Source organism: Eubalaena glacialis, chromosome 13 (genome assembly GCF_028564815.1).
Source record: "Eubalaena glacialis isolate mEubGla1 chromosome 13, mEubGla1.1.hap2.+ XY, whole genome shotgun sequence".
Lineage (NCBI taxonomy): Eukaryota > Metazoa > Chordata > Mammalia > Artiodactyla > Balaenidae > Eubalaena > Eubalaena glacialis.
Genome location: NC_083728.1, coordinates 64,322,320 through 64,349,735, shown reverse-complemented (window position 1 = coordinate 64,349,735; position 27,416 = coordinate 64,322,320). Strand labels below are relative to the sequence as shown.

General features: G+C 44.2%; 1 protein-coding gene across 2 annotated transcripts in view; it reads left to right on the top strand.

The window, feature by feature from the left end:
- The window catches only part of GRIN2A (glutamate ionotropic receptor NMDA type subunit 2A), a 368,737-nt gene that overhangs the window by 27,281 nt on the left and 314,040 nt on the right, over positions 1-27,416 (top strand). The gene's annotated exons all lie outside the window — the stretch shown is intronic.

Sequence of the window (27,416 nt, the reverse complement as noted above, 5' to 3'; positions counted from 1 at the left end):
GGCATCCAGTGTTGAGTAGGATGAGGACTGAGAATTGGCCAGCGGATCTGCCTAAGTGGAGAGACCTTCACGAAGCCCTTCAGCAGCGCAGCGGTGGCCACACCTGCTTGCAGCTGGTGAAGTAGAGGATGGTAAATGAAGAAGTGGAGGTGGCCATTATAGATGACTCTTGGATCATTTTTGCTGTGAAAGGGAACAAAGAAATGGAGAATTATCTAGAGGGGTTATGGGGGTCAAATAAGGATTTTCATTTCTGCTTTTAAGGCAGGAGCTGTGTTTATATTTCAGAGTTGATCTCTTCCTTTTGCTGCAGTTGTACCTGCACACACTTCTATAATTACATCTTTCACATGGTCATTTGTTTAAAATCTGTTTCTTCTAGGAGAACAGGGTTTCTCAAGCTTGATGCTTTTTTATTTGGGGCTGGATAATTCTTTGCTGTGGGAGGCCATCCTGTGTACTGTAGAATGTTTAGAAGCACCCTTGGCCTCTACCCACTAGATGCCAACAGCACCCCTTCCCCTGGTTGTGATAACCACATATGTCTCTAGACATGGCCATGTATCTTCTGGTAATATTATTGCTCCTAGATGAGAACCACTGATTTACAATGTGAGCTCCTAGAGGGCAGGGATTGAATGGACTCTTCTCAGTCTCTCTGGTTCCTAATACTGCCTGGTGCATATTAAGGGCTTAATAAGTATTCTGTTGAGTGAGGGGTGTTTGATTATCTAATGACAGAGCCACATCATACCTGGGTGACCCAATGGGGAAGGAAGGGAGGTGTCTAGGGAAGACTTCAGCATGCCTGATCTTTGTTGAGGGTCTAGGGTTTGCAATTGCACTTGAGAGGGGTGTGTGGTTGTCATCATGAGGACGACCACATACAGCTGTCATTTCTCATGCAGTTTCTGGACTGTCGAGGTCTCTCACCTCTTGCCTCCATCAGCAGCTTGGGAATGTCACTGTCACGTAGTTTCTCCACAAGCAAGTGGACACCAGCGATGGGGAAACTCTTTATCTCAAGTGTGGCTATGAACTGTGGATTCTGTGATTCAGGCTAGTGCCTAGAAACCCCTGGAATCACCTCCCCAGCTCCTCTCCTTCACCTCTAGACAGAAACCCAAAGGTGAGTGGACTTCCAGAGTCAGAACAGTAATATGAATAACACTCACTCGGAAATAGCGCTACCAATTTACACTCTGTCGGGGAGCCTTCATTCTCCCACTGGCTCAGCACAACCAAGGGGTGTGTGTGTGTGAGCTGGTCTCAGCAGGAGCTGCAGATGACAAGGAATCACCATCCCCTGATGTGGGCTGACATGATGTCCTCCTCCTGAGGATCTTATAAAATGTTGTTGAATGAATGGAAGAGTGATATGCTTCTCTGCTCCCACCTCATCCCTGACTTCCTCGTTTCTGTGTCTCTGTTGCGTCTCTTATTATCCCAAAAGAGGGAATCTCAGGGTTCCAAGAGTTGAGTACTTCTCTCCCTCTTACAGACCTTCCTATATTGCCATCTCATGGTCTTTGCCATATCAGTGTATTATCTACCTCAGGGGTCTACAAACTATATAACCCATCCCCTGATTTTGTAAATAAAGTTTTACTGGAACATAACTGCACCCGTTCATGTACAGACTGTCTGTGGCTGCTTTCTTGCTACATCAGCAGAATTGAGTAGTTGTCACAGAGACTGTAGGACCCCAAAGCCTAAAATACTTAGCATTTGGCCCTTTACAGAAAAGTGTGATGACCCCAACCTACGTTATTATTCAACCAAATATTTTAAATTAACTCAATTTTAAAATTATTATGATGAAAATGATCAAACATACAAGGATAGAGTGAAAATATAATGAACCCTCATGGACCCTTAATTTAGCTTCAACTCACAGTCAGTCTTGTTTTCTTTTTTTTTTTTTAAACATCTTTATTGAAGTATAATTGCTTTACAATGGTGTGTTAGCTTCTGCTTTATAACAAAGTGAATCAGTTATACATATACATATGTTCCCATATCTCTTCCCTCTTGCATCTCCCTCCCTCCCACCCTCCCTATCCCACCCCTCTAGGTGGTCACAAAGCACCGAGCTGATCTCCCTGTGCTATGCGGCTGCTTCCCACTAGCTATCTATTTTACATTTGGTAGTGTATATATGTCCATGACACACTCTCACCCTGTCACATCTCACCCCTCCCCCTCCCCATATCCTCAAGTCCATTCTCTAGTAGGTCTGTGTCTTTATTCCCATCTTGCCACTAGGTTCTTCATGACCTTTTTTTTTTTTTCTTCCTTAGATTCCATATATATGTGTTAGCATACTGTATTTCTTTTTCTCTTTCTGACTTACTTCACTCTGTATGCAGTCTTGTTTTCTTAATACCCTCCTCCTTTATACCCACCCCCTTGATTATTTTAAAATGCATTGCAGGGATTGTATCATTTTATGATAAAATTTCAGTAAGTACCTTAAAAGAGAAAGACTCCATTTATTGAACATAAACATAATTTTGCTATTACATTTAAAAAAGTAATAATTCTTTCATATCATCAATTGCCCATAAATTGACTCAATGTTTTTAAACATAAATACCTACTTAAGTTTCATTCCGGGCAACAATTTGTTTGAAATTATGGTTTGGAAATGCTATTTATATTTTTTCTCATACATATTAGAATAACTACTGAATTATTAAAAGCTTTGAAGGAAAATGTGTCCATGTACCCTTGCCTTGGAACACACCGTGTTAAGGAGGCCCTCGGCAGAAAGTTCTGACGACTTGCTTTTCTGTTCGTGTGAAGGGTCTTGGCGTGTCCTCGTTTTACCATTTCAGCAGAGCCAGTGAGAGCCTGGAGCGAACACTGGGAACTCGCAAACCAACCATGAAATCTGAAGGAACAGCCACTTTACAGTCACCTTCACCAGCTCAACACAATTTATAATACAATTAAGACCGACAGATACAATTGAATAAACAGAAAATAGAATTAAGGTAATCTATCCTAAGTGTACCAAATTCCTATAATGAGTTGCTTTCAGCAGTTGTGGAAACATATAATTACCAAACAAATTACATGTTATTTTTATCCAAGAAGCTAATTAAGTGTTCTGTGTAAATGATGATGTGGTGGCACAAGGATCGAGATGTATTAAGTACCTAATTGGAAAAGGGACGGGACCTGAGACTTTTACATGGGAATACAATTGAGTGAGATCATAGCAAGGGTGCCTGATTCTGAGGCAGGGGTTGTGCGAAGTAGGGAGGGATCTGGAGAGGTTTGGACGCCTACGGTTTGTTGAACTGATTGAATATGAGCCTGGGTGGCTGAAGTAAGTCAGGGCTCTTGCCTTGGTGGAACCCTGGATCCTTGTTATTTGTTTGTTTTAAAAACTTACTCCCTTTTCTGAACTTGAGCAGTGGAGCTGCACTTGTTCCAGCGTGACTCTGACCCTGGGCTCTGCCTTCTTTGTAACACTTTGCTGTCGTTTCCTTGAGACTCAGTAAATCTTGCAGTAGCTCCTTGTGGGGCTTGTGCCCTTTTGCTCTCTGGAATGTGAGGAAGTGGGCATTTTGGGTTGTACGCTTCTTCTTTCCCATATCTCAGAATAAGTAGCCTGGAAGAATTTTGCAGTGGAGCTTGGAGCTGGAGCCAGGCCCCCTGAACGCATCCCTGTTGAGTGTTACAGGAGAGGAGGACGCATCTAGGTGGAGGCGGGGAGGAGCAGGTGGAAAGCCCTCTGAACCAGAGTCGTGAGACTAGATTTATTGTGTCTGTCCTGCCGTTGGTGAGCTGTGTGGCCTTCTGCAAGGCATCGCTCCCCTCTGAGCCCTGGTATCTCATCTGTAAAGTGTGGAAAATAGCCCGTGGCCTGCTTAACCTCATAGAGGTGCTTTGAGGATGACACACTGTAATGCAAATGAACATTATATGTAAAGTCTAAATCTCAGCACAAAAAGAATCTGGTTTTGCGGCTACCAAGTCAGACAAGGTGAGTGATGTAACTGAAAATACCAGGAGTAGTCTTTGAGCCTGGCTAAATCCAGGAGTCATTGGTCTCTCCCATATCTCAGCTTGGGTTTTCTCTGTATTAGCTTCATTTTCAGGGGATATCCCCTCATCCCAACTCCCAGTGGGGCAAGATGGCCACCAGAAGCTCTTGTCCTTCATTCTGCCAGTTAAATGACCCAGAGAAACTAGAGTGAGTGCAGAGTTTCCTTCCTGGTAGCTCCATCAGAAGACCCAGGGCTAATCCTGACTGGACTCCTCTGGATCATGTGCCCATAAATGAGCCAATCACTGTGGCCGAGGGATGGAGTATACTGATTGGCTGTGGATGTGAGATTACAGGTCAGAGTTCCAGTTCTGCCAGGCCTTTTGAAATATTCAACGGCAGCCACAGATCCCTATTTCTCATCTGCTGGACCCCAGGAAGTTACAAATGGTTGCCTGCAGATGTGTTTGTTTTGCTCTTGCAGGAGCCTTAAAAAGCATGAAGGTAGTTCACTGAAAAGTCTGAATCTAGAGTTTCTGCTAAAAAATCAAAAGCTCTAGAAACATGCGGCCTGAATTCCCTCATGGCAACATCTCATTTGAGCAGAAAAGTAGCTGCCTCCTTTCGCTGAGGTGGGCCATTCCAAGTTTACTACAGTCCCCACTACGTCCTATTGTTACCTGGATAGTTTAGATCATTCATATCACCTGTCTTGGTTCTGGGGCATTTGAATTTGCTATACCTGACACAGACCAACTCAGTGTTTTCTAAATCTCCCTCATGTTAAAAATAACCAGGGATTGCTTACAGCTTCTGGGGTATCCCTCTGACCTTCCATAACCACCACTCATTTTGACTCAGTGGGTTTGTTCAAGGCTGGATATTTGCCTTTTTAACAAGGTACTCCCAGGTAATTCTCATAAAGGCAGTCTGGAAACACTGGACTAATGTCTAAGCCTTGGTATTCAAAGTGTGGCCATTGGATCAGCAGGGTCTGTATTTCCTGGGGTATCTTGTTTAAATGGAAAATGTCAGTCCTGCCCCAGACAGACAATGAGAATCTGCACTTGAATAATATATCAGATTGGCTTTTGATTTGACCTCTCTTCTGTTTTCCTTTTAGTAAGTTTTCTCACCTACCCTCCTTTCCCCAGGCCTTTTCAGAGGAGCCAGTGTCCCCTGCCTCTCCCCACCTGGGAGAGCATTATGGAGACCTGTCCCATCCCTGGGGGATGCTCACCGCGACCTCCCATCACTGATAGATGACATGGAAAGATGCTCTGTGAATCTAAAGAGAAATCTAAGCAGCTGGAGATCTTGCCTCTTGAGAGCAGGCAACCTGGACCCCCAGGTCCACTGGCCTCCGCAGATTCCAGGCCCCCAGGCCTGTCTCATGATCTCAGTTTTGACTCAGGCTGATCTGTGTTTTCTCCATCAAGTGTTCTGAGGTATTTCACACACGACTGGGCTTAGACAATTTAGCCAAGCCTGTTCTGTTTTCTTTCAGTTTTCTTAATTTTGAGGCTTTTTGTTTCCCCAGTGGAGAACTTCCATATGAAGAATTCTGAAATCCAGGCACTGCCAGGACTTAGCTGATGATGTTCTTTTCTCAGCATTCATTCATTCAGCAAACTGTCCTTAAGCACATCTATATTCAAAGCATTCTGATAATGATGGCATATTAAATATAAAAATAGTTGGCATGTACTGAAAATTCATTATGTGCCGGGCATTGTGCCAAGTGCTTTAAATATCTCATTTAATCCTCACGCTAACTCTGTGATGCTTTGGGTATTCTTAGCCCCATTTGGCAGATGAGAAAACTGAGGCTCATTGAAGTGAAACAAAGTACCCAAACAGCTGGTAAGTGATTGGACCTGGATTCAAACCCAGCTCTCTCTGACTTCTGAATCTGCATTATTAACCATGATAAGTCTAACTAACATGAGTTAGACTTGATGAAAGGAAGGCACTGTTCATGAAATGTTATCTACAGAGTTTTTAATTTTTATTACTGCCATGAGGAAGGGGCTGTGTCCACTTTGGTAATGACAAACCTGAGGTCTTGGAGTAGATTGGTCAAGCATTGACAGAGACCAGATTTGGGCTCTGGCTTGTTGCTCTTAATCCAAGGCTCTTCCCACCACCTCAGGCTGTACAAGCCACAGTCTCAAGGAGCTGGCCCCTCAGAGTGGGGAGAAGTCCTGTCTAGTACCTGGGAGTTTGTGACAAGTATTATGTGGCTCTGACAGGCAGATCCCAGGCTCTGAGGATGAAACAAATGACTTTTGGTTGAGCTGTGATGATAATACAAGTTCGCATTGATTCAGCAAGTACTTTGTGCTAAGCACAATACTCTCTCATTTAATCCTTTCAACAACCGTGTGATTATCCCCGTTTCATAGAGGAGGAAACTAGAGTGTATGTAGTGTCTCACATAGAATAGACAAAAGACTCTTCCATAGGTCTTTTCTAGATAATACCCTCTATCCCTGGCTTCTGCTTACCAGAGGCTGGGGGGTGGGGTGGAGAAAAAGGAGAGATATTGATCTTTCAGTTATAAGATGAATAATTCTTGAGATCTAATGTACAGCATGGTGACTGTAGTTAGCATATTATATACTTGAAATTTGGTAAGAGAGTAACATCTCAAGTGTTCTCAACCACACACACACACAGACACACACACACAAACACACAAATAGTAACTATGTGAGGTGATGGATAGATTTATTTGATTGAGGTAATCATTTCACAATGTATACATTTACCAAAATATCACATTGTGTACCTTAAATGTGTATAACTTTTATTTGTCAAAAATAGACGTCAACGGATGTAGAAAACGAACTTATGGTTACCAGGGGATAAGTGGGGGAGGGATAAATTAGGAGATTGGGATTGACCTATACACACTACTATATATAAAATAGATAACTAATAAGAACCTGCTTTATAGCACAGGGAACTCTACTCAATGCTCTGTAATGGCCTATATGGGAAAAGAATCTAAAAAAAAAGAGAGTGGATATATGTATATGTATAACTGATTTACTTTGCTATATACCTGAAACTAACACAACATTGTAAATCAACTATACTCCAGTAAAAATTTTTTTTAAAATTGAGAAAAATAATAGACATCAAAAAAAGAAAAGAAATGCCCCATTTTCCCTTCTTCCCAGCCCCAGACAACCACTCCTCTACTCTTTGATTCTATGAGTTTTTGACTATTTTAGATTTCTCATAAGAGCGGAATCATGTAGTACTTGTCCTTCTGTGACTGGCTTATTTCACTTAATATAACATCCTCAAGGTTCATTCATGTTGTCACATATAGCAGAATTTCCTTCTTTTTAAAGGCTGAATAGTATCCTGTTGCATATATATACCACAGTTTCTTTATTTATTCATCTATAGATAGACATTTAGGTTGTTTTCACATTTGGCTGTTGTGAATAGTGCTTCAGAGAACATAGGAGTGCTAATATCTCTTTGAGATCCTAATTTCCATTCTTTTGGGTAAATACCCAGAAATGGGATTGCTAGATCATATGGTAGTTTTATTTTTAATTTTTAAAGAAACCCCTCCATTCTGTTCCGTAGTGGCTGCACCATTCTGCATTCCCACGAACGGTGTGCAAGTGTTCTGATGTCTTCATATCCTCACCAACACTTGTTGTCTTTTGTGTTTTAGATAATCACCATCTTGGCAAATGTGAGGTAATATCTCATTGTGGCTTTGATTTGCATCTCCCTGATGATTAGTGACATTGAGCGTTTTTCACATATCTGTCGGCAATTTGTATGTCTTCTTTGCAGATAGACCTGATTTTAATCCAGCTCCATCATTTCTGCAAGTTACTTTATCCTCTTTGAGCCTCAATTTTTTTCTAAAATGGGACTAATACAACCTACTTACTAGGTTGTGTAGCATGTGCTGCTGGTGCTTGCTTGCCCATATCCCCCCAGTCCTCATGTCTGTATATCAAAGGCTGTTGACTATGAACACACGTGACTATCTGTAAGGTCTTTTCTGACTCTGGAAGTAGTTTCGGCCCACCTGCAGGGTGAGTGAAGGTGCTGGAAGCAGCCAGTGATAGATGGGCAGTTGTGGATAACTACTCCAGTCCCTTGCCTCTTAGGTGCAACAACTATAATGTAAATATTTTATGCTAGGTTCCCGATGTCCCCAGGGATAATAAGGTTCAGTCGCCCACAGTTGTAACTTGCTTAAAAATACACCATTTACTTTTTCCTTTTCCTTCCCTGTCTCATTTCTCTTTTTCCCTACCAGTGTTTCCTGCGATCATTTCTCAAATAGGTGACTGGAAATTCAAATCTTTGTCTCAGTGTCTCCTGCTGGGACAACTCAAAGTATGACAGGTTATCATCATGTTCAAATTAAATACTGTATGTAAAGTGTTTAGCGCAGTCACCTGGCACGAAGTAAGTCCCAGTAAAGGGTAGCTGCTGTCATCATCATCGTCATCCTCATCATCATCACCACCATCACCATCACCATCATCATCATCATCATCATCATCATCATCATCACCATCACATCATCATCAGTCATCATCATTCTGAAGGTAGAATGAACTCATTCTTTCAAGACATTTACTGACAGATTAAGTTCATCCAAAATTATGAAGAAAAATGTGAAACAAAAGGTCATCTGGAATGTGTGCAACAAAAGTATTGAAATAGTTTCTTTTTTTAAGGAGATAGTTTATTAATTATTAATCAGTGTTTTTAACCTTCAGTCCTTGTCTAACAGCATGGATAGGATAACAGGTCTACAGTTGGCTATGGTTAGTCAGGTGCCTCTTGCATCCTAATTTGGTTATTCTGAGTTATCCATTTTGCTTTTCTTGGAAGAAGAACTGGTTTCGTTAGAATCTAGTTGCAAGTGAACCTCACTTTTGAAGTTTTTTATTGATAGGTGAGCTTGGTTTCCTAGTTGTGTGCTAGAGAGATAATTATTCTTGGATTCTTATTGTTTTAGCCTTCATCTGTTGGAGAGGCGGGATTATAGGGTCTGTGCTGTGGATTATTAGGCTCCAGTGTTTACAGTATTGGCTTCCCAAAGTGTTGATGATGGACTCACTGAAGGGAAGGACAACAGAGAGCCTGCAGAATCAGTGGGGTTGGGTGGTGGAGCAGGAGGGGGAGGGGAGAGAGATGAAAAGTAATGATGAAAGGATAAGCCCATTTACTTGTAAACTTACTCATTTGACTTATGTGTTCTTACTCTGGACCTGGGACCTGGGACCTGGGGGAGGGGATATAGAAATGCATGAGAGGCTGTCTTGAGTGTTAGGAATGTAGCATGATAATGTGTCGCACCTGTGTTGGTCAGTCTTATTCGTCCGTCAATTTAGTTAGGCTACATTTGCCAGTTATTCAGTCAAACACTAATCCAGGTGTGGTTGTGAAGTTGTTTTGTAGCTGTGACTAAAGTCTGTAATCAGCTGGCTTTAAGGGAGATTATCTTAGGTAGTCTGAGTGGGCTTGTCAATTGGTTGAAGGCGTTAAGAGTGCAGCTTAAGAGGCTTCCCTAAAGAAGAAATTCCACCTGAGGCTAGAAGCTTTGGCTTATGCCCAAGAATTCCAGCCTGTCCTACAGATATCAGACATGTCTAGCTATTCCCCACAGTTATGTAAGCAAATTCCTTGTAATAAGTTTCTTAATATATATCTCCTACTGATCTGTTTCTCTGATTGAACCCTGACTTACACGGATTTTGGTGCCAGGAGTGGGGTGCCGCTGCAACAAATACCTACAAGAGTGGAAGTGGCCTTGGAATTGGGCAGTGGGCAGAGGCTGGGAGAATTTTAAGACACATCATAGAAAAAAGCTCGATTTTCTTGAATACATTGTTAGTAGAAATATGAATGCTAACACCTCTGCCACTGAGTACTCCGAGGAAGTGAGGAGCGTCGTAGAGAAAACATATGTCATCGTAGAGAACACCTGAATCATCAACAGACTGTTGGTAGAAATATAAATGTTAAAGGTACTACCAGTGAGGGATAGCTAAGATGGAAATGAGGGATATGTTATTAGGAGCTGGAGAAAGGGAATCCTTAGGATAACGTGGCAGGAAGTTTAGCTGAATTGTGTTCAGGTGTGTGGAAACCTGAAGTTGTAAGCGGTGAGCTTAGATAGTTAGCTGAGGAAATTTCCAAGCAAAGTGTGGAAGGTACAGCTTGGTTTCTTCTTTCTACCTTTAGTAAAATGCTAGAGGAAAGAGATAGATTGAGGGAAGGACTGTTAAGCAAAAAGGATGACTTGGGAAATTCCCAGCCTATCCAAATTGTAAAAGATACTAAAAGTAGGAGACACAGTCAGGAAAGCTGCTCTGGAGAGAAAGCCAAGGATGTGACTGGATAACCTTTTATTAGTGCCTGGAAATGATCAAAATGTCACAGTATTTGATCATACTGTGGGATCTTTAAACAGATTAGGTGTGTGACTCTCAGCCATCTAAACAGAAGCCAGGGATAGAGTGGATTATTTAGAAAAGGTCTGTGGAAGAGCCTCTTGTCTAATGGAATGAATCCTTATGAAATACACAGGAGACCCACAAGGTTCTTGAAATTTCATACTAGTGGGAACATTGCCAATTTGGTCTGAAGGAAACAGAGAGAGGATGAAATGAAAGAAGACCACACTCCCAAAATTCTACAGGCAAGAAACATACTGCTAAACTACTCGGCTGCAAACACATGCTACCTCGCGGGGGAAAAAGGAAGGATTACTCTGAAGGCAGTCATGAAACACAGAGGATTATCTCCACGACTTGAAACCGAATGTTTGTTTGCCTAGCTGGATTTCAGAATTACTTGGGTGTGGTAACTAGGTTTTTTCTTTCGATTGTTTGTTTCCCTTTTAGATGAGGAATGGCTATAACTGGTATCCTATGCCTCTCCCACAACTGTATTTTGAGAGCAGATAATTTGTTTCCTAGTTTTACAGGACCACAGATGGAGAGAAATTTTGCCCCAGGATGGATTATACCTGATTTAGATGATTGAGATGATAAGATTTGGGACTTCTGAGCTGATGAGGTTTAGATGAGAGTTTTGGATTTTGAGTTGTTGCTGTAACAGGTTGAAACTGTGGGAGATAGGGTGACGGTACTTTGCCCGTGGGACAGATGTGAACTTTGGGGGCCAGAGAGTGGACTATGGTAGGCAGAATAAAGGGCCACCAAAGATACCCACCTTCTAATCTCTGGAACCTGAGAATATGTTATCTTTTGTGGCACAGGGACTTGGAAGATGTGATTAAGTTAAAACTCTTCCCATCTTGAGATGGGAAGCTTATCCTGGATTATTTGGGTGGGTCCAGTGTAACCACAAGGGTACTTAGAGGGAAGCCGGAGTGTGAGAGTCAAAGAAGGAGACGTGATAGCGGACACAGAGCTTAGGGTGCTGTGGCTATGAGCCAAGGAATGCAGGCCACCTCTAGAAGTTGGGAAGGCAAGGTTCTCCCCTAGGGCTGGGGAGGGAGTTCTGGGAAGCCCTGCTGACCCATTTTAGACTTCTGATCTCTGGAACTCTAAGATAGTACATTTACAGGGTTTTAAGCCACTATGTTTGTGGTAACTTGTTCCAGCAGCAATAGGAAACTAATACAGTCTGCGGGCCAGCCTTCTGCTACACTCTTTAAATATATTATGTTGTTTAATTTTTTAAGCAGTCCTTCAGGATGTAGATATTATTATCCCCATGTTGTGATTGTGACAACTGAGGCATTAAAAGTTTAGATAGCTTTCCTAAAATGATAGAGCTAGTAAGTAGTAAGTCTGGGATTTACCCATGTCCAGCTGGTTCCAGTGTTTATGGACTCTTGAATGATAAGTGCTGAAGGATGTGAAGTGGGCAAATGGGTAGGTTGGAAAGCCATGAAGACATAGTTCAATGTGAAGCTTTGCTACACATGGTACGTGTGATGACCTAGTGGAAAGTGGTATAGCAGATATTTAGATGCACTGGGGTCGTATTACCTGGGCTCAAATCCAACTTTGCCACTTTTGCTGGCTATGTGACTGTGGGCAAGTTATTTCACCTCTCTGGACCTCAGTTTCCTCACCTATAAATGGAGATCATAGTGGCATCTTATAGGGACGTGGGGCTAAAAAGAGGATAATGTAGGTAAAATGCTTAGCATGGTGCCTGGCACATACTAAGTGCTCATAAATAAAATAATGATAACAGTAGTAGTAGTAACAACAAAACATCAAAATACTAATAACAATGATGAATTACTCTTCCTGTTATACAACGCTAGGCAAAGTGATATCGGGGGGAGGAACACAGGATCCATGGCAGGTAAGGGGCACAAGCACGTTACAAGCAAAGGGAAGAGCAGGTTCTCCAAGCCTTTGCATACACCATGTTCCCCATGTGGACCTCTCTTCTCTGCCTCTTAAATTGGCTACCCTCTTATGATTCCTCATTTCCTGTTCAAAAGCCACTTCTCCTGGGAAGTCTTCCCTGATCTCGGCTGGAATGAATGCTCTTCCTCTGTGGGTTTATAACATGAGGTACTTTCCTATTCCAGTATGCTTGTTGTCCCCCTAGGGGCCTGGAAACTCCCTGAGGGTAGAGGTCCCCTCCGTCTTTCTCTTATTTATTGCTCTGTCCTGGGGACCTCTCTCTCTCTCTCTCCCCCTCCCCCTCTCCCTCTCTCTCTCTCTCTCTCTCTCTCTCCCTCCCTCCCTCCCTCCCTTCCCTCTCCTTCCTCCCTCCCTCCCTTCCTTCCTTCCTTTCCTTTTTTTTTTTTGATTGAATGAACCACAATTCATGATGAGACTGGAGCAGTAGACCTGAGCCATGCCAGGGAGGGCTCCCTCAGCTTCCAACGTCCCCATGAATTTCCCCTGAGTTGGTTTGCTTTCTTTCTTTTTTTTTAAATTAATTAATTTATTTTTTGCTGCATTGGGTCTTTGTTGCTGCGCGCAGGCTACTCTTCGCTGTGGTGCGCGGGCTTCTCATTGTGGTGGCCTCTCCTGTTGCGGAGCATGGGCTCTAGGCATGTGGGCTTCAGTAGCTGTGGCACGGGGGCTCTAGAGCGCAGGCTCAGTAGTTGTGGCTCACAGGCTTAGTTGCTCCACGGCATGTGGGACCTTCCCGGACCAGGGCTTGAACCCGTGTCCCCTGCATTGGCAGGCGGACTCCCAACCACTGCGCCACCAGGGAAGCCCTGCTTTCTTTTTGTAACTGAGAACACCCCAGGGAGAGTCAAGGACACAGGACCTGCAGAGATGAGGCTGGTTGCCTAGCATCTCCATGGCCCTTCACCATGGCAGCCCACTCTATACGCTGTTTCTGGTCTCATTAAAATCTGTTCTCCACCAGGCTCTGTGTTTAGTATTTACTGATCGCCTACAGCATGCAAGCTGGTCAGTAAGTGTATTCAGGAGCCTCACTGCATGCCTTCTTGATCGGCTCCTGCCATCATCCCAGCTCTTGCAGTCTCATAGACGTGACTTTATCAGCACCTTTCTAACGAAGGTCTCAGCTTCGGAGATGCAGTAGCTGAAGTTCCATTTCATGTGCTTCTCCAGCCTCGAGGGCATTGGTTTTTATAAAGCTGCCTCCTTCCCTCTTATTCCTTAGTCCCCACACTTCTTCTCGGGATTGCTGAAGGGGAGGAAGAGCCCGTGATTGGCTCTGAGTTCCAGCTGCCTGGTAGCTATGCCAGTGTTAATAGCATCTCTATTAGCATAATAGACTCCCCCAGCTGTTTGCTTTCTCAGGGATCTGCCTGAGCCACGCCAGCCACTTCTGAACTTCCTTAATGAAGATATGACAGTGGGTGGCTGGAGACAGGAAGTTGGAGGAGAAGGGAGAAGGGGAGAGTCCCCTGGATTATCTCCTTGTTACTCAATATTGTTGAATTGGATCCTCAACATTCCATCACGTGATGTTTGGATGCTGGGAGGGGAGTTAAATATAGAATTCCTCCTTTTGGCATTTCAGAAGGTTTATATAATGTCCTGTTTCTTTTGACAGTGGGGAGGAAGCGGAAAGGATGGTTTGGAAGATGGGTCTGTGTCCGGAGCTCCATTCAAAGCAAAGGCTACTCAGCAGCCTGACCCATCTGCCTACTCAGGGAATGTTCTGTGAATCATGTTTGCAAAGATGCAGGTGTCCTTTTGAGCCTAAGGATCTGCTTAGCTCAAAAATTCTATTAATTCTGTGATTCTGCAAGTAGCCTTCACAGGAGTAGATGCTGAAAATAGATCAGCTGTGTGGCATGCCCTGAATTTGCCTGGGACTGATGTGATTTTTCCTTCAACTCTTCTCTGAACCAGGCTTGGAAATTCAGCTTGCTTTGTCATTTGGAGTCCCAGGGACCAGCATTCAAACCTTGCCTCCACCATGTCCCAGCTGTGTGGCTTTTCTGAGTTTCGTTTTCTCACCTTTAGCGTGTCTCCAAATCTGTGCCTCCTTCTACCTTTCCTATCTTAGTAAATGACCCCACTTTCCATTTAGCTGTTCAAACTACAAACCTAGGAGTCATCTTTGATTTCTCTCTTTCTCTTAACTGCTATGTCCAAATCATCAGCAGGTGCCGCTAGCTCTGCCTTCAAAACGTAGCCATAAAATATTTCTCCATCTCCACCGTGACTCCCTATGTGAACCACTGTCAGTGGCAGCAACAACTTCCAAAGTGGTCTCTGTTTCCAGCCTTGATATCCTACAGTCAGTGCATGACCTAGCTGCCTGAGTGATTAAGAACGACAACAAAACCCATAAATCTAATCACATTCATCCTTACTAAAACCTTCCTACAGCTTTCCATTTTACCAAGAATTAAAATCAGTTTTTTGCCATGGCCTAAAAGGCTTGCCCTAATCTCCTGATCACATCTTAGACCAAATCCTGTTCTCCTTTTCTTTGGTCCCTTCTTTCTCTTCCTGGAGCAATCCTGAGCACCACCTCAGGACCTTTGCATTTGCTGTCCCCTCTGCCTGGGATTTTCTTCCCCCAGATCTTCCAATGGTTGGCTTCTTCTCATGATTCAAGTTTTATCTCCGTGTTGCTGCCTCTCACAGGCCTTTCACTCAAGTTCAGGTGGCCTCCATGCTCAACATTACTTATTGTCAGCTCTATTTTCTTCTGTAGCATAGGTCTATCTAAACATTATTTTGTTTATGTTTTATCTGACTCCTTCCATTGGGACACAATGTGTGTCCATTCAGAGCAGGGAACTTACTAGTCTTGGTCACCCCTGTATCTTATATCCTAAGAAGAGAGTTGTTCACATAATGGGTGCTTAGTAAATATCTGTTAAATGAATGGATAAAGAGTGGCCATGGACGGAACACATACACACACACTTATATATGCTTTGAAAATGACATGGTAAGAAATGCTGTGTTACAAGCTGGGAGCCAGACTTTCCATAGCTCTCCAGTTGCCTTGGGCAGCCTTGATCATATTTATGCTCCCAAGAAACTTTTTCTGCCTCTCGTTGAATAAAAATTCTTTAACTTTTCAGCTACCTCATGGGCCTTTGCATCTGTTCTGCATCTGTTTCTTAACAGACTAGCTTGGCACATGGTGCTTTTTAGAGACATTTAGCATGTAAAGATATTTATAAAGAAGGAATTCTCTTCTATTTTTGCCCAGTCATCTGTCGGAGAGAGGGGGAGCAGCAAGCAGGCACTCATGATTCATCCTCTTGCCTGGAGAGCGCTGCCGTCTCCATCCTGGAGGGGTGGGACAGTGGAGAGGAGCGTGCCGCATTCCACGCTGGTTTTAATGAATGAGGCATCCACAGTGATGGCTTTGCCAGTCTTGACATTCCATACATCGGACCTGTCCTTTATGGTTCACATTTTCCAGGTGAGTTCTTATTACAGCCACTGCCCTCAGAGTGTCTTTAAGAGAGAGGAACTGTGAGGTTGAGGGAGTACAGTCCACAAAACCACCCTCATATCTGGTATCAGTTGCAAATGTTGGGTTCCGCAAGACCACCCTCAGTGTCGATAATTCACTAGAAACTTACAGAACTCACTGGAAGCTGTAATATGGTTTATTACAGTGAAGGATGCAGACTAAAAGCGACCAAGGGAGGCACATAGGGCAGAGTCCGGGAAAGTTCCAAACGTGGAAACTTCCAGTTGTCTTCTTCCCATGGAGTCATGGACGGTGCTACTTTCCCAGCAGGGATGTGTGACAACAGCGTGCAGTACTGGCAACCAGGGAAGCTTGCCAAGCCTTGATGCTCCGAGTATTGGGGTCTATGGTTGACTGCCCACATGAGTGATTTCAGTCCCCAGTTGAGCTGATATATGTAACTCAAAGCCCCCACCCTAAATCCCATTGTTAGACTATATCCAGTGTTAGTCAAGTCCCCTGTGCAAACAAAAACATTCTGAGGGCTTACTGAGAAGCCAAAGGAAAGCCCAGCCCTCTTTTGGGGAAAGGTTTAATTCTTCACTGTATAAGAGCTAAGTAGTCTTATACATACTCCTGGTATGGACCTTTGCAGATAGCGATGGGACTAACCCTTTTCTTACTCTAACACTTGAAATGATCCATTGATTCCACAAATATGTACTGATTGTGAGCCATGAGCCTGACTCTGTGCTCATTGCTGGGGATGCAGTGGTGAAAGACACAGTTCAAGCCTTCAAGGGCCGGGGAGACAGACAGGTAAACAGGCAATTATACATAATTATACAATTGTGCTAGAAATGATACTAAGGGTTCTTGGTGGAGGGGTGCCTATTCCAGCCTGACTGCTGGTGAAGAGGGGGTGATGGTTAAGCTGAGATTGGAAAGATGATTAGAAGTTGGCCAACCTGGGTGGCGTATGGAAGTGGGGAGGTGTTGTTTAGGTAGAGGAAGGTCACCTGCAAAAGGTATGGGGGTGAGAAAGCATATGATGAGCATGAAGAGCTCCATGTTTCTTCAGATGCCACAGCTCACAGGTGATTCACATTGAGCGTGTAGTCAATAAACACCATCGAGGACCCCTCCGTTTTGTACCAGTGCAGTCAGGTTTTGATATGAAGTTTCTGTGAGGGATGCTTGGCACCTGTTGCTGTCAGGAAGTCTTTTAGACTAAAAGGAATGGAGGTGAATGAAAGGGGTTGAGTGGGGCGGACAAGTGTGAGCTTTGGTGTTTATAGTGACTGAGGGCATCTCCAAGCCATCAAGAGACTGTCCTTTGTTTACGGTGACCTCAGCACTTCAGAGTGTGACTCAGAAGTTTCCCAAATCTGGTCACGGCCTCTACACAGGCAGAAAAAGAGTAGATTGGTGCCGAAGGTTTGGTTTATAAATGGTGTGGTTTATAAAAGCAAAGGATTTCTGAGACATTTTTGGGCATGTGAGCAGATGATTCACGGAGATTCTAGAAACCCTATTTCAAAGGCAGAGAATATTTTTGGCAGAATTAGATGGCTGCTTTGTGGTCCTTTCAGAGAATTCAAGAAATGCCATAAAAATTGATAGAAACCAGCCAGTGGGAGGGGAAAAAGTTGGCAGTGTTTGTCACAGGGTTAATATCGTTCATATAAAAAGATTACTTACAAATTAAGAAAAAGGCAAATGCACCAGAAGAAAAACTGACCAGGAAAATTAGCAAGTGGTTAGAGGAGAAAAACAGAAAGGTCAGTAAACCCCCGAGAAAGTGTTGAAACCCACTAATAATACAAAATATTAAAAATAAAATAACCAAGACAATCAGAGAACCCAGAAGTGTTAAGAGGGACTCCAAATTACTTTTATAATTAAGGAAAGCAAAATCACAGGTAAGGAAGCAAAACAGGGCACTTGGAAGGGGCTTTCTCAGAGGCCTCCTACTTCATTTTAGTGGGAATCATGGGGTGGCAGGGGGAAGGGAGGTCTGGGCCCCTCCCTTCTGCGATTTGGCTGCTTCCTTGTCCGTATTTTGTCCTCACCCCGGCTCCCCTGCAGGTGTGAATGTGTCAGACCTCCTCTGTTCTGAGTATGAGAGAACTCGCTGTTACCTAGTGAGCTGAGGACAGGGAAAGACTGGCCTCAAGCCTCCTCCTACCCCATCTCCTGCCCCCTCCTGCAGCATGCCTAGATTCCTGGCAGAGGAAGAAGGTACCCTCCCTCTCCTGTCCCTGGGTGCCTGAATCATCCCTGTAGTTGGTAAGGCATCTCTTTTGCTCTTGGCCACTCAGCCTTGTGTAGACAGACTTAGCTAAGCAGTTGGGGACCAGGGGACTCGGGGAGCCCTGCTTCCTTCTGGCTGCTCGCGGCGTGGGGATTATAATTTAGCTCTCTTGCTTTGCTCTCGGCTTTCAGATTCACTGGAGGAGAATTTCTGCCTCTCCCGGTCCTGTCTTGGATTTGTGTAATTGAGGGAGGCTGCCGGGGGGGAATTTCCATCTGGGATGTACTTATTCCTTAGGAGCGCAGAGCCCGAGGTGGAGGGACAGGCTGGGCAGTAGTGTGTTTACTCAGCACTGTCTCTGGAGGCTCTGACTTCTCCTAACAAGGGTTTGGGGTGTCTCTATCCAGTGCCTCCTGGTACTTGCAGATAAAGCCGCATGTTCTTTGCTTCCCCTGCACTTTTGGCAATGAATCCAAAAGGCTTTAAGAAATTCCACACTGGGGTGGTGTCCCCAGGGTCAAAGACCTTCAATCTCTAGTAGGAAGCAGAAGGCTTTCAGAAGTCAAGTCCTGACCCCATGGTCTCAAGCCACCGTGGGGCTTGATTCCCTCAGTGTTCAATCTAGGGTTTGTAGGACAGATGTGTGGCATCCCCTGTTTATTGGCATCCCATGGTCTTTGGAATGACATCCAGTATCCTCACTGCCAGGCCCTGCGTGATTTGGCTGCCACCTGCTTTTTTTGCCTTCATTTTCTGCCATTCTCCTCCTTGTTTCTAACCCCAGAGCCTTTTCACTCACGGTTCCCTCTGCCGAGAATGCTCTTCCACTGCTCTGCACCTGATTGCCTTTTTCTTATCCTTCAAAACTCAGATTAAATATCTTTTTTCGGAGAGGCCTTCTGTGAGAATCCCGTTAACTGCTCTCTTAGGAGCCTGCCCTTCAGGAGCCTTACACAGCTCTAACTTTTATCTGTTCATTTATGTGATTCTACCTCCTCCATGAGGTGGGCACTCCTTGAGGGTGGGGCCTCTGTCTGGGTCACCACTGAATGTCTAGTAGAGCAGCTGACACATGGGCCAACTTCCCAATATTGTGGACCACATGGAAAAACCTCTTGCATCCAGTAACTTCAATCCCCTGTATCTAAGGCCACGGAAAAGCTCTGCACCCAAGCTCTGAGCAATCTTGTCCTCATTTATCATCCATTTCAGGTTAGCAAATAGCTTCTGTTCTCCTGGATGATCAAAGCATTATCCAGGCTAAGTTGCCAGCTTTGTTGGTTTCCTCTCCTGCTTGTCATTGTGCATATGGAATTTTGATGGTAACATAATAATAACAGCTTCCATTTATTGAGTGCCTACTGCACGTGGGGCAGGCACTTTGCATACATTATCCTTGATCCACACAGCATCCTTGTACGGTAGGTTTTATTATCCCCATTTACAGGTGAGTAAATAGAGGCTGTCAGAGATGAATTTGCACACTGTGTTGCCTGATTCCAAAACCCACATTCTTTTTCCACCATACAACATGGCCTGGCTTTTGGAAAACACGCATACACAGCCCTTCTCAAACTATAATGGTAGAATGAGCTGACAAGACCTTACTTGTTAAAAAGACTAAGCTGGTAGTGTGCACTGTGAGGGTCAGAAACTTTCAATTTCACATCCTCTGTGTCTGGGGACTCTCCTGGGTTTCCTCTGGCGGGGAGGGAGGTGGACCCAAGGGACCTGTGAGAGGAAACCACAGCAGCAAGAGCTCACATCTTGGCTGTTTATTACGTGCCATGTGCTGTGCTCAGAGCCTTACACCTCCTGCTGCATTTAATCCTCATGGCAACTCTATTTTTGCTGTTATTTTGCATACCATTCTGCAAATGAGGAAACTGAGGCACCAGGACAGTTAGAAAGGGTATATAGCAGAGACTGGCGATAAACCCAGGTAATATGACTTCAGAGCTTGAGGGCTCAACCACCACGTATCTACTAACTGGTTAAGTAAAGCTTTCCCAGGCCCTCACTATTCAAGGTGTGGTCCGGGAACCAGCAGCTTCGGCATCCCCTGGGAGCTTGTTAGAAATACTGACGCTCAGGCCCCCGCCCCGGACTGACTGGGTCAGAATCTACATTATAACAAAGTCTCCCAGTGATTTGAGTCTGTGGTAAAGTTTGAGACATGCTGCTCCAGAAGCTGTGTGGTTGTGAAATAAGTGTGATACTCCCGAAGTCAAAAGCTGGAGATTTAGGGCATGTGGATTCTCGGAGACAACCTGCAATTTCAATATCTTACAAATTATGGCATTAATGAGCCATTGCCTCCTTTGCTGGGGGGATGACTGATGACAAATTAATTTAGTACCTTCAATAAAAATAAAAGCAAATTGAGCTTACAAAGTTGATGCAGGGCTTTAAAAAAAATAATAAAAAGAGGTAGCTGCTGTCTGCAGGACACTATTGCCATAGTATTACATCTAAGTGACCAGGGAGCCCCTGAGCTAGGATGGCTGAAGGTGTCCAGGTTGCAGGTGAAGTTTTGGCAAATAACGTCTCTACAGATGGGGAAGGTAATGAGCGCATTAGGTCTGCCTGTGACTCACACATCTGCAAATATGGTGAGGACAAAAGGGGCCTTTGATCCAAGAGAAACTGGCTCCATCTTATTGTGTTGGGGGAAATACTTTGATTTCCTTCTTTGATTCGAAACACTGGCATTGTGAGCTATATATATGTTTAATCATTGTCACTCACTGGGCAGTTATTCAGCTCTACTTCTTTATCTCACTGAGTCCTTGTAGATGTTCCCTTAGACAGCTGAATCCTTACAGACAAGGAGAGGTGGTTTTTTTTGGTTTTGTTTTAACCTTTCAGGATCTATAAACGCCCCAAGGGCCACAGGAAGCTTACGTGGGGTTTACCAATGATGTAAGTGGTTGTGTTCGAGTCAAAGGATGAGCGGTGGTGTAGAAGATGATTGATGTCGTGTACCTCTGAGGCGCCTCATTTTCGGGGAGGGGATATGCTGACCGTGCATCGTCCATCTAGCAGCGGACCCCAAGAAAGCCAGCACCATTTTCATCTTTGCTGTTTCCTTTCATCTTGCCAAGCTACATTTAGCAGGTTATTCATCTAATTCCTTTAAAAAAATTTTTAATGCTCCTCATTTTTTTCTTTTGAGGGACAAAAAGAACCTTTTAGGAAATAAGCATCAGGAAACTAATCAAAGCGTAAACTTTCTGGGAGGAATCTGACAGCAGCATGTCTTTAATGACCTTCAAGAAGATCACACACTCCAGGCAATTACAGGATCTGGGAGAAAATAGCTCCTTCTGAGTAGCCCAACCTGCTGCAGTGTTCCCGCACTTTGCAGCCGTCCCTCCCACCCCCCTCTCACAGCTCCCTTACTAAGAGTCTCCTGAAAGAGATTTCACTTGCATTAATACTCCTCCAGCTTTAACAAACTGCCAAGGGGACAGCTGATGCTAAAAAGGGACCTTTTGCAGGGTGCCAAGGTTTCTTCTGAGCTTTTTGGCTCTGGCTACAGGAGGTGTATAACGCATTCTGACTTGGGGCCAAGTATTATTAGGGGATTTTGCTGCTTAAGCTCTCGAGTATGGGTGCAGTTGGAAAAATAACATATTTGTCAATAGTTTACCCATTTCACAGCTGGTAGCGTCCAAAAGAAAGGGCATTGAATGAACTCCAGCTCGACTGGACTGAGGCTCGTCTAACATGAAGTTTTTCTGAAAAGGGTTTCCAGGAGCCTAGAAGCAACCTTTTACTTTATTTTAATTAAACCACGTTTCCCTCTTGTTTTTAGGGTTATGTGAGATGTTATGCACATTCTGCTTTTTTCACCTCTCTTTTTGCCTGACAGTGTTCCCATTATTTGAAATCTTTCATACTGAGTAAAATTCGCGAAGGCTGGTGTTGTATTCAAGTATCGAAAGTTTCAGCATTTGCTCTCCCTCCTCTCCCAGGGAGAACAGGTTTCTCGTCATGTCTGCCTGTGCGCTTTGCTATGAGCCATAGTTTAGAGAGACCCCCCACATTTCTGTGCAATGAAAGAAACAGCATAATGATTTCAACTCAGGCAGAGTGGCCTGGAAACCCCGCCAAGTGCGGCTGGACCCAGCTGTGACTGCGCTTGCGTTGGAAGCCTCTTGCATTGGTGATATAGCAATGGATGAGCTTCTGCCTTTGTGTTCCAGGGTTTCTTGAGAGCTGCCTGATTTCCAGAGTCACAGGGATCCAGAACGAGACGTGTGGGCCCTAGCCTATGCTGGATGCTGTTGTTGTGAGCGATTCCAGAGGAGGAAGCTATCTGGGGGGTAATCTAAATGTTATTCTGAAAAGCCCCATCTCCTTCCCCTTCACAGCTGCTGAGACTGAGGACCAAGAGTTGGGATCCTTTAAAAAAGTATTCCCAGACAAGGTGGGCGACCGTCCCTCAGCAGGGATGCAAGCCCATACAAGGGGCAAAATGATTAGGTGACCTCTTGGGGCCTTGGAGGTAGTTTCATCCTGCTGGTAGCTCAGTTTAACTCCACGGTTGTCATCACTTGGGACGAAGGGTAGGAGCATGTGAGAGAGAGTGTACCAGGGAGGCAAGTTGTCATGGTTGCCAGCTCATAGCCCCTGCTTCCTGAGGCTCCGCCCCTTCTTCCTATGCAGGGCTGGTTTGACCAGGGTTTTGCACTAATTGAAGTGCAGTCAATCCACAGACTGTCTGATGACCGATGACTTTTGTGGCTGGGCTTGAAAAGAACTTGAGTGTGGGGTTTTGTGTTAGAAATCAGATAGGATTTTCCAGTTAGCCTAGTTGATATGGGAGCTGAAGGGATGCGGCCAGAAGCTGATCAAGGGAAGTCTGTGGGTGGGGACAGTAGGGTGAAGACTCCAGAGGGAGGCGGACATAAGAGACCATGGAGAGGGGGAGACAGACAGAGACAGAGAGAGGATAAGAATACAGAGGTTTTCCAGTGGCAGTCTGCATGTGTCCTTACAAATAAACAGGTTTTTTTTTTTTTTTTCCTTGAACTAACTGGGATGGGTCTCTTTCTTTGGCAACCCAAAACACCTGCATAGGAAGAGGGAGAAAAAAAAGAGAGATCATGGGTGTATCTCAGACAGGAGATCTGTTTTCCCATGTGTTTAAATGTGGAGTCTTTCTGGTCTGCTCACCTCCCACCCATCCACCCACCTACGTACACACTCTCTCTCTCTCTCTCTCACTTAATGAATTAAAAAAGAGAGAACTTTAATCAGGAGGCAGAATTCTAAGACACATCCAGAAAATTAATGTTTCATGAATTAGGAAGCTGAGAAAAGTGTCCACTGGCATCAGGACCCAGCAGAGTTCAGTAAGAGGAGGCCAGAAAAAGCGATGAAGTGATTAATTGATCAAGTTGGGGAGGTGACCTCAGGTTACACCAGGGCTTTTCACCCTCAGTACTATGGACATTTTGAGCAGGAAATTCTTCGTTGTGGGGGCTGTACTGTGTATTGTAGGAGGTTTTCCAGCATCTCTAGCCTCCACTCTCTAGACGCCAGTAATAATCCCCGGTTGTGACACCAAAAATGTCTCCAGGCATTGCCAAATGTCCTCTGTGGTGAAATGGCCCCTAGCACTGGGTTAGACAAAAAGAAAGCCTTCCTTCCTTCCTTGAACAAGTTATTTCCTTTCCTGTTAAATCTACTATTTGTGAAATGTGTGGAAGCTATAGAAATGAATAAAGCACAGACTCTGACTTGTAGGCATTAACAGATTCCTGGAAAATACTAATGAGAACAGCTTATCAAATAAAGCTGGAACATCCCTTCCTCTTGGTTTTGAAGAACAGCAAAGATATCCATTTGTGAGGAATGGGTGAAGCACATTCTAATTCAAAGTACGTAAAGATAATGGTAGAGGCTGTAATAAAAAAAAAACCCCAGAATTTCAGTGGTTTAACACAGTAGAAGTTTGTTTCTTGTTCATTTAACAGTCTTCCTGATTGGTGAACGGCTTTCCTCCACATGGTGATTCAGGGACCCAGGCTTCTGCCACATTGTGGCTCTTCCAATCCCCAAGATCTCACTGTCCTCTGTTTCCAGTCAGCAGAAGAAAGAATAAGGAGAAGGCATGCCCTCTTCTTAAGAGCCTCGGCCTGGATATCACTTTATTTATGCTCACTTCCCATTGAAAATTGGACTCCTGATGGTTTCTGATCAGACAGAATGAATCGATATTGAATTGCTCATCTTGACTCAAACTCTGTGATACTCTCTGGTCACGAAAATTCCCTAGGAGCCTGTTGATGTAGAGTGCTTTCTTCAACGTGGGGGGAGTCTTGCATAGAGTCCTCCTCTGTGTGCAGTTTGAGCGGGAGTTGGGGTGAGAAGCCAGGTCTCTGTGTTCAGCAGTCTGTCTCTCTTTGCATTTCTTCTCTCCTCTACCAGGATTGGAGACATGGGTGGTGCATAGTTAATTTCTCTATCCCCAGTACCTAGCACAGGGTTGGGCACATATAAAGCATTCAGTAAATGTCTGCAGAGGGCATGAAAGAATGAGCAATATTGTTCACACCTTTAGAAGCACACATTCAAACAAGGTTTTACTTGTTAACCTGAAAATTACAACATATGTGCTCGTAAAACTGTATCCCCAGCTCTACGCTGATGTCAGGGCAGGACGAACTCCAAGTACTGCATTGGGAGTGATCATACTTTATTAGCCAGGGATCTAACTGTCAGAAGTCCAACTCAGAGAGCTTTAAGATAAAAAGAGATATTTATTTGATCATATAACTAAAACGTTCAGGGTATTTGGTCTCCAGCAGGGCTGAGTACAGATGCTCGACAATGTGATCAGGAACCTCTTTTTCTCAGTTTCTTGGTTCCGCTTTCCTCTATGTCAGACATTCTTTGGCGGACTCTCTTCAAGTGATGGCAAAGATGTCACCGGCAGGGGCAGACATTCATCCTTCAGCTGAGCCACCTCAGGGGGAAGGGCTCCAGAGAATGTCCCAGGGTTGAGTTTCATTGGCCAGTCTGGTGTCATGTGCACATCCTTGCACCAGTCACCATAGCCTGCCTCTCATTGGCTGGACCAGGTCACATGTGCATTGATGGAACGAGGGGTTCCCAATGCACATGGATTGAGAGGTAGAGAGGGACAGTTCTTTAGGGAAACCTGGAAAGCTGTTGCAAAAAGCTTTGTAATCCCTGGAAAGTAGTGCTGGATGGGCAGAGATACCCGATGTCCACTCTATTTCCAGTCCTCTTATACAGTGGAACCCTATATTTTGCACCTCACACTCTTGAACATTCTTCTGGCAATTGTATCTGATTAACCTCTTTTAAGTCCCTTCCTGCTGTGGCCCCTGAGCTTCTTGTGGAGATTTCCCCCAGTTCACATTGTGAAATGTGAAGTGGAGCATATGGCTCAGGCCTGGGCCACTGGGGTGATTATATTCCCCTGGTCACAGTGAATAGTTCAGGGATGGTTAAGTGGCCCAGGAATAGCTGATGAGATGAAATCAGACTTTAGCTCAAACTTGAGTGAAAGAGATCCTTTTTTCAAAATTAACTTCTTCTTATAAAAACTTTCCAGCATACACAAAAATAGAGGTAACAGTATAATAATACACAGAGGAAACTCATGTATCCACCACCCAGCTTCAGCATTTATTAACTTATGGACAATCTTGATTTATTATATCACCAACCACGGTGGATTATTTTGGAGCAGATTCTCAACATTGTATCATTTCATCTATATATTTTTCAGTATGTATCTCTAAAGGTAAGTGCTCTTGGGGGAAAAGATGGTATTTCCAATTAATAAGGGAATCTAAAAAGATGTAGGGAATAAAGTTACTGCTGCCATCTTCCTTCCATTTTGAGGCAGTGACTGGAGCCAACCAAAAGATGGCAGAGTAGAAAGAAGGAGAGCACCTGAGTCCTGATGGCAGATTTTGGGCCCTGAATTCAGCTGTGCACGAAGTCAGCTTTACCACTGTTTTTTTTAAGTTGGGTGAGCCAGAATATCCCTTTTAGCTGTGTTGTTGGTGCCCTGCCCATAACGTCTTGGCCCACCCTGAGGGTCATATGAAGCTTAGGTGGACAGTTCCCAAAACAATGATGGCTCCTTACTGTGAGCATGGGTACCTCTGTGCCTAAGGGCTTTCTCTGGCCATAGGATTGTGCTTCGCTCCTGCATATGGCAGACCAGAAGTGGAAGGGACTAAATGCTCCCCAGAGCCACCCTCAACCATGGGGAGCAGAAGGTGGTGTATAGATATCTTGGCTTCCTCGTGGCTCAAGGAGACAATACTGAGGCATGTTCTCCACTGAGTGTCAGAAGGTCCCCTGTGGGATTGAGTCCCAGTTGCCCCAGCAGTAACCCTCCCATTAATGCACCTGTGTTGGCTTCCTTCCCCTTCCTGTCTTACTTTCCTACTACATCACCTGTGGTCACCTCCCAACTAAACCACATTCCCATGATTTCTCATCTCAGGGTCTGCTTTAGAGAAAACCTAAACGGAGACATTCCCCTTTCCTCCAGTCACTCTCAAAAAAGGCAAAAAAGAGTCCTAAGTATTTATGCCCCATATTTCCCACCCTCAATATTTGCTTGGAATATGAAATAATGGATACTTTTGGGAAACTGTGTCTCCCCTCAATGCCCATGGCCCAATATTAACACAAGACGTTTCCAGTCTTAGGATCCAGTTGCAGAAGTCAGGCCTCAGGAATACCAGGTATGCAGTGAATTTCACCTGCAGCATAATAAAATCAAGGTGCTGTTGACCTGGGCACAACTGCCAGACTATGGTAACTAATATGGATACCCCAGCAGCTTTGCCTGATGGTTCAGATGATGATTTACAGGGGGAGCTGGCCCCTGGGTGTGCACATGGCAGGATGCTCTGTTTATCCTCCTTAAGATAGATTTCTGGCATTTTTGATGGGGGAACACAAAGAAGAGCTACTGTCTCTGTGAGACATTTTCAAGTGTCTTTCCTACTACCTACAAATTAAAACATATGCAAACAAATACTAAGTTGGTGATAAAACAAGTAGCTTCAATAAAGAGACTTGGCAGTGTTTCTGGAGACCAGTTGTCTAGCATCTTGAACCTATAAGGAAATCACAAAGCTGAGAAAAAAAAAATCTAAGATCATCCAAACAACAGTCTCAAAGTCTATGTGCTTTATTCAAAGGAAAATCCTCTTAGACTCTCACTCAGGGCTGGGTTACTCTTCCTTTGCACACAATTCCAACAGAGGATTGGAAGCCCCACATTTGAAGCAGAAGGGAACATCA